At 38.7% G+C, this 12,437-nt stretch overlaps 1 non-coding gene across 1 annotated transcript; it reads right to left on the reverse strand.

Annotated features, from left to right (window-relative positions):
* Window positions 1-436: 436 nt before the first annotated feature.
* LOC124516698 (U6 spliceosomal RNA) lies at window positions 437-543 on the reverse strand. Its single transcript, XR_006963108.1, has one exon. It is a non-coding gene; the product is annotated as a U6 spliceosomal RNA (small nuclear RNA).
* Between the last annotated feature and the right edge of the window lie 11,894 nt (window positions 544-12,437).

A 12,437-nucleotide genomic window follows, 5' to 3' on the forward strand; every position in this document is an offset into this window, starting at 1 on the left:
AACAACAACAAAATAGCAAAACAAGCAAAAACAAAAGAACCTATAAATGTGTATTTTTAATGAGTTAAAGGTGGAGAGTGATCCCACAAATTATGGTTCACTCCTATGGTAGTATTATTACCCACCATATTTTTAAAAAGCTTTTATTTAAATTCCAGTTGGTTAGTTCACAGTGTGATATTAACTTCAGGTGTACAATTTAGTGATTTAACACTTCCATACAACATCTGAGGCTCATCACAAGTGCCCTCCTTATCCCCATCACCTATTTATTAACCCATCCCCCCCACACACCTCCCTTCTGGCAACCATCAGTTTGTTCTCTATAGTTAAGAGTGTTTCTTGGTTTGCCTTTCTCTTTTTTTTCCTTTGCTCTGTTGCTTTGTTTATTCAATTCCACATGTGAGTGAAATATATGGTGTTTGTCTACCTGTGCAAAAATATGGAATGCTTCATGCGTTTGTGTGTCATTCTTGTGCAGAGGCCATGCTAATCTTCTCTGTATCATTCCAATTTTAGTATATGTGCTGCTGAAACGAGCACTACCCAACATATTTTTAATGCATCCATTATTAACCATGTTTAGAAATAATTTTTAATAACATGAAAATGCATGTCTCCATCATACTTCATTATATATATTATATATGATAGACATATCAAGCTGTTATTAACCATGTTTTGGAAGAACTTTTATTAGCTTAGGGATATATACATACATATATCATAATATATGTAAATATGATAATACACAATTACATCATAATAAAATATTGCCTACATTTAAAAAAGTAAATCTACACAGATACACAAACACATACACTGTAGAAAAAAGACTGGAAGGAAATAAAACCTTAACTGCATGTAATTGCTGTTTGATAGAAATGATGGGGCTAAAAGACACTTAAAATAGCATGAACAATCCTGCTATAGAGATGTGATTTATGCAGCATTTTTGCATACTTCTCAAATTGAGCCTTACCACAATTCTGTGGGTAAGTACAGGCAGGTATTATTTCCCCTTTGCATAGAGAAAGGTGCTGAGGCTTAGGGAGGTGCTTGGTTTAATCAAGGTCAAAAGGCAGAGCTGTAATATGAACACGGGTCATTTGACACCGTATCTGAAGCTGCTTTCACAAAAATAAGTTGACTCTTTAAGATCATATGGCTAGAAAATCTATAGCTATAGGGACTCCAGGAAATGGTGAGAACTTGCAGTAACAATTCTTGAAAGTTTCACAGCTGTTGATAAATAGGAAAAGTTGAATGAGATTCTAAGTAAATGCAGACGGAAGTTTCTGCAGGCTTAAAAGAAATTATTTATTACTCACAGTATCTTAGCATACTGGCTGAATAGAAGAGCCATGAGTCACCCCTGAGATTTTTGAGGGAAAGCAAATGGGTATTATCCCAGTCTATACAAGAGACAAACTCATAAATAAGAGAAGAATACACTTGACACTCCCACACACTGAGACTGGCCAAAAGGAAGGTAAATTTCACATTCCTGACTTCTGAATCATGAAGTGGTTTCATATTCTTATACCCCAAACAGGGTATGCTACTGAGGGGTCCTCAAGGCTTGTTCACAGGTGAGTCTGAGCAAATGCATTTCTTCTTGAGATGCATACCTCTCTACTTTAATTTAGTTCCCTTTGTATTCCATTTTGTGTTCCCAGTAAAAACAAAAGCACTCTTACTCAAGAATTTTGGAATTAGGAAAATGAGCATTGGAGTAACTTTATACTCATCTGGAAGACACAACATGTAACCTTTACCCCTCCTTCATTTGAAGAAAACAACTATACTGTGGTTGGTACAGGAAGTCCCTGTGGGGTATCTCCTGGGTGCCAATTATTTTTATCACTCATAACAGGTTTTATTTCATTTCCTCAATAAGTACTCATTTATATAATTTGCTCTTTCCTCTTAAAGTATTATCTATTTCATTCAAGCTCTAAAAGTTTACCCTCAGTTTTCTGTTTGGCTAGAGTGCTTTGCCTTCTGAATTTTCTAAGCATTTTTCTTGATCCATCAAATCGGTTTGCATAGATAGACCTAGTGTTCATTATTCCTAAAATGTAAAATACTATGCTAATTTATTTTATGCTTGATTCTACCTTTGTGCTATGGCATATTGAAAAGCATTCTGAACAAAGAAGACACTAGTAACTATTAATAGCTGATTGGGAAATATTATGACTCATACATATTTAGAATACAGTATAATGTCAGTATATTTTGGCAAACATACCTTAAATTACAAAAAAGGAATGCCTTTGTTAAGTTCTTTTTTTTTTAAGTTCTGATGGTTCTTATCAACTTAGAAATCATAACATAATGCCTTGGAAGTAGGTATGTTCATCTCTGGTCACACCTTTACTGGCCCTCTCAACCTCATGCTTTTCATTTAACCCCTCATATTTGGACTTTTAACAAATGAGAGCAAATTATTGGTGGGGTTAGATTACTGTACATAAAAATATGCTAGGTGATAAAAGGGTAACAAAAAAATATACTCAAGACTGTAGAGTAAGACCAGTGTCTGTATGTGTCTGGAGAATGTAGGTGCATTAGTTTAGCATTTGAACAGTTCTGGGGCTTTAATAGGCTTATAATATACTTAGGAAAGGAAACTAAGTATACTCATCTAAATTCAAATAGCAATATAAATGAAACAGTAATCAAGGCATGTCAAAATATGTTCTGGAGGGGAGCTAGGTTTAGGTTGGGAGAAATTGCTGTATTGTGGAGTCATCAAGAAAGTTTGTATGGGAAGTTGGTAAGGATGACTGCCATATAGTGTGTAATAATATCAGCTTTAGATCAAGACAGGCCTGGGTTTGAATTCTGGCTTTGTGATCTTGAGCAAGTTATTTTACCTCTGGGTTTTGGTTGTCATTTGTTACACTGGCTTAATGAAAGTAACTTTGTAGATGTGTTGGAAGAATTCAGTAAAATGAAATATGTAAAGCATTCAGCTTAGTTCCAGGTACACAGTAAATGCTAAACAATGGTAGCTGTTATTAATTAAATTGGAGCTTGAATGACAGGTTATATTTCAATGGTGGAAGCTGGGATTGAGGGAGGAGGAGAGACAGGACAGAAAAAGGCAAAAGATCTTGCTGGTGGGGCAAAGGTGTGAATAAGGATGAAAAGGCCTAAATATACAGATACATTTAAGAAGAATATAAATGGATTACACTGAAGATTTTGGATGGGGGGGCAAGGATGTTACACCGTTTGTATTGAGCAGAGGCAGTTTGCTTCAGGTCACAAACCATTTGACCTTAGCAGGTGGCTTGGCATCTTCCCGTTGGATGCTGAGATGCTGTTTTTTGGCAAGGTAAACATCCTATATTTATTTGGTTACTTGCTTCACAGCACCATGGAGTGTCTTACACATTATGTAGTTCTTTTATGACACACCTGTGAGGTAGAAAAAGCTGTGGATAAAAATGGCTGGCATGAACTGAATGGCCCACAGCAGGTGATTGTGCTATGGGGATGGGCCTGGCTCCAAGTTTTCTTCTTCCCAGAGCCTCCCTATAAAAGCCCATTTGGCCAATCATGGGATTTCTCATTACACATCTGCTTTGGGAAAGAGAGAGAGCACTGAGCACTGTCAGGACTCAGGCAAGAGGCTTCCAAGTCTTCTGCAAATGACTCATGCAAATAGTTTTGCTTTACATATATGGAATATAGATCTGTAATTATGCAAACACTTGCACATAATTTCCACAGTAGCATGGTGTCAATAAGCAGGTGCTTTCTTGTGTTTACAAAAAGGCTCATCCCACTTCTAAAACATTTATTTTTGTAATATCTTTCATGTTCGACTTACATTTTTCTTTGGACAGATTATAGCTGTTTTTCCTTCTCCTCTGACAAACGACTAGGTGAGCAGACATGGTAAACATCTTATGAAGCCATGTAAACTTTGGAGAACATTTGTATTCACCAAAGTCACAAAGCTAAGGCAAAAATGACCTCACTGGATTTTCCGCGTTGTTCCGTGAGCAGTGAAAGGAGAACACTGGTGAAGGAAATGCTCTCATGCAGGATTAAGGAGATGAAGGATGGACTTGCATGGCAAGGATGCTCAGGGATCATCTCAGTGATGTTTTATTTTTACATAAGAGAGCTTCAGCCAAGAATTTAAGTCCATGATTCTCAACCTTGGCTGCTATTGGCATTATCTGTAGAGATTTGAAAACAACTTCTTTCTTGGGTCCGTTTCCAGGGTCTCTAAATGTAATGGGTTTGGTGTGTGGCTAGAACACCTAGAGTTTTAAAACAACTCCCTGCCCTGGTGATCTTCTGTGCAGCCCCCAAATTGAAAACCACTTTGTTCCAAGCCACTTGTACTAATGAACTAATATTTCATTAAGATTTCATTAGCCTTCAATAGGATATGTCAATATGAGCAGCCAACATCTGTCAGTGGGAGCCCAAACTGCTCAATCTGAAGCAATTTCCTCAAGCTTCCAAACTTCCTTCTGCAGGTATGGAAAGAGAGGAGAGAAGGGCATATAGGACAAAGAAATGAATCATGAACTGTATTTAAGAACTTTATGCCTGTATTTAAGAACTTTATGCCTGACTTTAAATTTCGGCCATGATTAATTAGCTTGTATCAGACTTCCCCTCCCACTAAAGTGTGTACCAGTATGGAGAAGAATATAAAGCAATTACTTGCAGGAAATGGGCAGCAAGCAATGTCTGTGAGCAAAGGGAAACACATGAGCTACATCCTGCATTCACCCTGATTTCTCCCTGAATGGAATTTCCAGACCACTGTTTGGGGGAATAGAGCCCAAGCAGAAAACAGTATTTTTGCTATCAGAGGAAACACACTGGTGTTTGGAGTTACCATGGTGACTGCGATTTGAAGGGTAGGATATCAGACAGAAGAAGCTACAGAGGACCTTCAAAAATCTATACAAAAGTTCACACTGTGTCTTTGGCTGACTCATAAAGTGGAGCATGACAGAATGAGATTTCAAGAGATGGGACAGAGAAAAAATAAAAGGAGCCTGAAATATAATTGGGAATTTTAGAAGTTTCACAACTCTGTGGAGACATTAATGTTTGGGTCCAGCTAAGTGAACTCCCTAGGCTTGTTGTTGTCATTGAAATACCACATCCTAGAAGTTAGGGGAATGCTAGGAGTATGCTAGAAGTAAGGGCTGGACTCTAGGAAAAAGGGCAAAGTGAAATAGACCCACCCCTGACTCAGACTAAATGTGGCAGGATGAGGGTGACCCTCTAGTGATATGATTATCTGCCAGATAAAAAATTAATGTCCTTTAGAAGATAACATACTGCAAAGCACCTATGATATATCATTTATAATATCCAGCATTTAATAAAAAGTTTTAGGCCTGCAAATAAGTGGGTAAAGTGACAAATAATTACGAGATAAAACAGAAAAAATGGACCTAGATGTGATATAAGTACGGAATGTAGTTAGTAAGGAGTTCAAAATAACCATGGTTTATATGTTCAAAAATAAAGGAAAATAAAGGCAAAATGAATAAAAAGATGGACTATTTCAATAGACAATTGGAATCTATTAAAAGAATATGATGGAGATCTGGGTCTGCAAATTTCAATATTTGAAATTAAGGTCTTTATACCTAACATATGACTATTTAGCCTAGATTCTCGTGGTATTTGTATGGAATAAAATCTGTGATGTGAATAAAGAAACCAATAGGTATAAGATGATTAATGACAAATAAAATATAAGAGAGTGGAATTGCATATGCAAAAGAGGAAGTTCTTATGTGAACTGTGCTTGATTTTGACCAGTGAGATGAGACAATTATAAAACATGATGTTCAAATGACCAGAAATACATATTTAGTCTGTGTATTAGTTTGTTAGGGCGCTGTGACAGAGTAACACACACTAGGTGGTTTAAGCAACAGAAATCACATGGCATTCTCCTGTGTGTGTGTCTAGGTCCAAAATTTTTGCTGAAATTAATTGTAATTAAGTTGCTATTGCTTTCAACCCAAAAACCTAATAATTGAAATAATTGGAACAAGATGTAAGCCTTTGAGGATTCAGTGTATTTGGAAATGATCAGGATGGAGCAAAACTTGGAGTTCCAGATGGACAAACCACCTGCTTCCTTGGCAGTCAGAAGGGGGAAGAGCAAGGAGTCTGGAATGAACTGGAGGAAAAGAATGGTGGAAATAAGAGGAAGATTGATTTTTGGGACAATCATCTAGGAGAGGCCTAATTTCAGAGTCTAGTTATTGGACTGGATTCTAAACTAGATGCTGTAAGATCTACCTCCATATTTAGATTCTCTAACTTAGTCGTGTAAAATAGCTATTATTGCATGTTGGTTTCTATTGTAGCTTGATGCTATCTATGCTTGTACGTGTAGTTCTGGGCTGCCTCGTAAGTCAGTTCTATTTTGTTTTTTAAAATTTTATTTATTTATGTTTGACAGAGAGGGAGAGGAAGAGAAAGAGAGGTTGAGAGAGAGAGAAGGAGGGAGAAAACACATGCACATGCAAGCAGGGGAGGGCAGAGAGATAGTTAGAGAGAGAATCCCAAGCTGATGATAGCACAGAGCCCCATCTGGGGCTTGAACCTACAAACCGTGAGACTATGACCTGAGCTGAAATCAAGAGTCGGACGCTCAACCGACTGAGACACCCAGGCACCCCAGCTCTATTTCCTTTTTAAATCATATTTTCTGAAGTAAAAACATGCCTGGAAGATGATGGTCACATCCATATCCCGGCCCCATAGTTATAAATTGGTCTCTAGATCTTCTACATTGGAAAATATATCAGTGCAAGTGAAACTAGTAATCTTAAAAAAAAAAAAAACACTTAGATTTTCTTTAAACTCTTTATGTAGTGAAGAATAATCCTTGTCCAGAAGAGGTCTGCCCTCTGCCCTCAGCTGCTGGGAGGTATTCTCTAAACCCTTGCAATGCCATGCCTGATAGGAGTCTTTGTAGGACTGGAGGCTGTGAATTTCAGAGTTTTCACAGCCTCTGCATTTCCAGATAGTCTGACAGAATTTCCGGATAGTCTAACGGTATTAAATATAGTAGGAACTTTGAGTCACACAGTATCAGTTTGACCCCAGAATGCCTGGCAACTGAGGTCAGCCATGTGGGCAATCAACCATAGAGCCCAAATAAAGGCTCTGGATGCCAAGGCTTGGGTGCGCTTCCCTGGTTGGCTCTCTGGTTGATACTCCATTTGTATCATCATATATTACTGCTGGAAGAGTAAGGCTGTGTGTGCGTGGCTCCATGGGGAGAGGATAACTCAAAGCTCTGTGTTTGGAACTTTCCTAGATTCTGCCCTATGTGCTTCTTCTCTTGGCTGATTTTAATCTCTATCTTTTAACCTAACCTAATCTGTATCTAAAACCATAATCATGAGATAAGTGTTTCTGGTGAGTTCTGTGAGTCTTTCTAGTGAATTATTGAAACGAAATGTGGTCTTGGAACCCCTGAGTTTACTATTGGTCAGAAGTAAGGGTTTCTAGTTCACACAAGGGTTTCTCACTTCACACAAAAGTAAATAATTTATAAACAATGTTTCTGTAATTACTAGTAGTGACAATTCACCTGTGAAGAACTATTTTATTTTATTTTGTATTTCAAGTTTTTATTTAAATTCTAGTTAATTGACATAGATGGTAAAATTTCCCTTAAGTGTAGAACTTAGTGATTCATCACTTCCATACAACACCCAGTGATCATCACAAGTGCATTCTTTAATGCCCATCACCCATCTGGCCAAACCCCTTGTCCATCTCCCTCCATCAACCCTGTTTGTTCTCTATTCTGTAGAGTCTCTTGTGGTTTGCTTCCCTCTCTCTCTCTTTTTTCCTTCCCTTATATTTGTCTGTTTTGACAAAAAGAACTTCTCATTTAAATTGGCATGAAAATAATGCTGATAGTTGCTTGTAATAGGGAAGAGGATTTGAGATTTAAAATAACTGGCAGCTCTTCTAAGTACTGAGGATTCATTCATTCAACAAATATTTGCTAAGCACCTTATTATATGTCTTAAAGATACAGTCCCTTCCATTACAGATGATTCCTAGATTTTAAGGAAAATTGATAATGGCTAACAGAGAAATCTGATTCAATTTGAACAAGGATTAGATTGTTAAGAGAGACAGATACATCAAGGTCATCAAGTCTGTTTTGTTGTAATGGTTAAAATTGTGGTATTTGGAACCAAGTAAACATGGGCTGACCACCTAATGTGATTTTTCAGTGCCCATACTATGACATTCATTGCAATTTTCAGCTCTTTCTCACTTTCCTCATCTGTAAAGTGGAGATAATAGTATCGACTTCATAGACTTCTTGTGAAGATGAGGCAGGATGATGATGTATTAAAAGACTAGTCACAGGGGCACCTGGGTGGCTTAGTCTGTTAAGCATCCAACTCTTGATTTTGGCTCGGTTCATGATCTCACAGTTCATGAGTTTGAGCCCCAAGTAGCCTCTGTGCTGACAGTGCAGAGCCTCCTTGGGATTCTCTCTCCCACTCTCTCTCTGCCTCTCCCCTACTTGTTCTCTCTCTCAAAATAAATAAGTAAACTTAAAAAAAGATCAGTCACATAATCAATACATGTTATCTATTGTTATTAGTATATTCAAGTGTTTCTTAATGAACCATTTTAAAAAATGAGTGTGAGGGGATATTGTTTCCCAGCATACCTATATTAATGTCAGTGACCACTTAGTTCCTCGGTCCCAGGAGTGACTATGGCATCATGGGGACAGTAGTGCAGGTCCAGTTTTGAACTGTATATTGTAGCAGAAAAGCAAACGAACAGGTTTGGGATTTATTTAGTAGCAGTGACTTCAAGTACAGCTGCTTTTGCCACCTTTTGTTTTGTGAGTAAAATACCGGAGAGATTTGGCTGTTGTATATTCAGGGGTACCAAGCCCTGGAGAAGGTGACATTGGATTTTGTGGTCATGGCTTTTAGGCAGAAGAAGGATTCTGAAGCAGCTGGGGAGAGTAAAATAAACTGGGGAAACTAGTTTAGTCTGTAGCAACATTCACGTGTTTAGATGGTTTCTCATTTGGGGTGGCTCAAGCTCTGCCCCCAGACCTTTTAATTGCGCAGAATATACTGAGCAGGCAGTACTGCACAAAGCTTTGGTAAATTGTTCATTTCTGAGATTTTCTTCCTTCATATAGACATTAGCTTACTCAATTAAATGTATGGGATAGAAAGAAGCAAACATAACATAAAAAGCTAAGCTAACATTTTATGAAATCACAGTACTTTTCCTTGAGTACGTTAGAAAAATAAAGCCATGTAATCCCACATGGAGCCTTCTGCACATCCCTGCCTTTGAGCAATTTAGCCATTTTAGCTGAGTGCACTAATCTCTTCCGGGGAATTATACCTTGCACTGACATCACACTTTGGGCTCTTCCCTTTTATTCTCAAAATGAATAAATCTTGTTGGCTAGCAGAGTAGATTATATTTGACTCATTTTAAGTCAATTACTCAAAGTCACAAGGCTAGACTAAATGGCAGAGCTAAAAGATTTAGCGCTAGTTCCCCCTTCAATGGACCCTCAGTCTCCAGACTCTAGCTTTGCAGTAGGATTGTGTGGGAAGCTTGTTGAAAATGCACATGCCTGGGTGTGAGACACAGACGTGCTGATACACACCGTCTGGTACAGGAACCAGAAGTCTGCTTTTTTAACAGCCACGCTTGGTAATCCTGAAATAGGTGATTGTAGACCACCACCAGAGGGATCACATAATGAGGTCTTCTGGTAGCAAAAGCTACAGGTTATCTCTGCATCCCTTAAGCATCATCTGCAGTCCAGGGTAATGCCATTTCTGGTGGCATAGAAGAAAATAGAGCTGTTTTCTCCAAAAGAAAAATGATGTTTTCTTTTTCTCTCCCTTCCTGATGCCACTGCAAGATGTTTACATCTGAGACTTGAGAATTTTCAGTTGAAGCTCAGCTTTACCCTTGGGATCTCCAGGAGTGGCTTGTATTTGTGATGTTCATACTGCATTAGGGAATGAACATGAATATACTAGAAGCAAACCAGAGCTTCAGCCATGAAATGTTCCTCTTTCTGGGCAATCCACTGATGCCCCCTGTAGCCACTGATTAAATGCCATGGCCTGACCCTATTCTTGCTTTACGTCTGGTCCCATCAACTCCTTCGACCTTCTGCAAGTAGTTACCAGGAAATAGACAACACGCTAACCTTTCTGAAGACCCATGCTCCTTCCCAGAAGTGCCTAAGCCAGCCATCTCATGAGAATACACAATTGCTTCTGGGGTCATTCTGGTCATCAATCGCCAGAAGACAGCAGTTTCTGCAGCAATTTGACACTCGTACTTTGTGCTGAAGTTGGAAGCTGCCACCTTTCTTTTTATTAAAGAAAATTCAGCTTTTGGCATGAGCTTATGCTGTTTTATTTTTTTTTAACCTTGAGTTTTTCTGGCCCTAATGGAAAATGCTTTATTTTTCATAGTGCAAGTGTAGATATATAGTGTCAGAATAAATCCCATGTTCTGTGGGACTCCCAAAAACTATAATTGTGTCACAGAAACAACAAAACATGCTAATGAAGAAGGTTTTTTTTCCATCAGTAAACAGTCTGCATACATATAAGTTTCCTGTAAACTAACAAAGATGATACGTTGGGAAGTTTCTTAGCAATTTCAGAATCATGTGATTGTATTTAATTTTCTCATTAGAAAAATTATGGGAGTTAGAATGCATTAGGGGTTAGCAAACTTATTCTTTTTTTTTTAATTTTTTTTCAACGTTTTTTATTTATTTTTGGGACAGAGAGAGACAGAGCATGAACGGGGGAGGGGCAGAGAGAGAGGGAGACACAGAATCGGAAACAGGCTCCAGGCTCCGAGCCATCAGCCCAGAGCCTGACGCGGGGCTCGAACTCACGGACCGCGAGATCGTGACCTGGCTGAAGTCGGACGCTTAACCGACTGCGCCACCCAGGCGCCCCCAAACTTATTCTGTAAAATATTTTAGGCTTTGCAAGCCATATAGTCTCTTTTATAGTTACTCAGTGCTGCTGTTGAAGCACAAAAGCAGTCATAGACAAAACATAAATGAATGGGCATGGCTTTGTTCCATTAACTCATTTACAAGAACAGGAGGTGGACCGTGTTTCTCCTGTGAGCAATAGCTTGCTGACTCCTGGACTCAGTGGTCTTTCCTGGATCCTTAGATTCGTAATTCCATTCAAGCAAATTAAAATCCAACTGTCAGGGGTGGCTGGGTGGCTCAGTCAGTTAAATGCCCAACTCCTGGTTTTGGCTTAGGTCTTGATCTCATGGTTTGGGAGTTTGAGCCCATTGGGCTCTGTGCTGACAGCATGGAGCCTGCTTGGGATTCTGTCTCTCTCTGCTTTTCCCCTGCTGATGATTTCTCTCTCTCTCTCTCTCAAAAAAAAAAAAAATCCAACTGTCACTTGGTTACTCTCTGATTAAGATCTATAATGCTATCCATTTCTAATTTTGTCTGTCAAAGAGCACTGGTATTAGAAATAATACCAATATTTATTTAAAAACTCTTGTGCAGGGGCGCCTGGGTGGCTCAGTCGGTTAAGCGTCCAACTTCCACTCAGGTCATGATCTCACGATCTGTGAGTTCGAGCCCCTCGTCGGGCTCTGTGCTGACAGCTCAGAGCCTGGAGCCTGCTTCCGATTCTGTGTCTCCCTGTCTCTCTGACCCTCCCCCATTCATGCTCTGTCTCTCTCTGTCTCAAAAATAAATAAATATTAAAAAAAGAAGAAAAAAAATAAAAACTCTTGTGCCATGAGTCTGATAAATATTTTTCAAATAGTAATTGAATTCTCTCAAACCTAAAAAAATGGCGCTATTATTATGATTTTCATTTATAGACGTGGGAAACTGAGGCCCAGAGAAATAATAAGGGAATAATTGTATGTACCTACAGTAAATGGTACAGTTGGGAATCAAATTCAGGTGTGTCTGCTTTTAGAACCTGATTTGTAAACATCATGCTCTGTACTGCTTTACATGGAGGTAGAATATTTTTGTATCCCAAAGAGTTATTAGCATGTGTGCTAATCCCTTACAGGGGAACGAGCATAGAGCAAGAATGAGGAAAAAGGGGGGGAAAAAAAGGAGATGGAAGCCATGGAAAAGAAGGATTTTAATAGGTGGGTCTACAATATCAAACATGATGAAAGCTGAGGCAGAGAACTGAAAAGAAACCACTGGATTTGAAAATTAGAAAGTATCTGATGACTCTCAGACCCTCAATGGTTGGGGCCAGAGGCCAGGTTTTAAGAGGAATAATATGGGAAAGTAAATGTCTTTTTAGAAAATTGGCAATACATCGGAGAGAAATAGGATACTGCTTCCAACTCCCCCAACCTTTTCATTGTCTCTCCAGGGGGCAATT

The sequence above is a fragment of the Lynx rufus genome, unplaced genomic scaffold (assembly GCF_022079265.1).
Source record: "Lynx rufus isolate CCGP_SWC_20201006 ecotype Redwood Valley unplaced genomic scaffold, mLynRuf1.p SCAF_2, whole genome shotgun sequence".
Taxonomy (NCBI): Eukaryota; Metazoa; Chordata; class Mammalia; order Carnivora; family Felidae; genus Lynx; species Lynx rufus.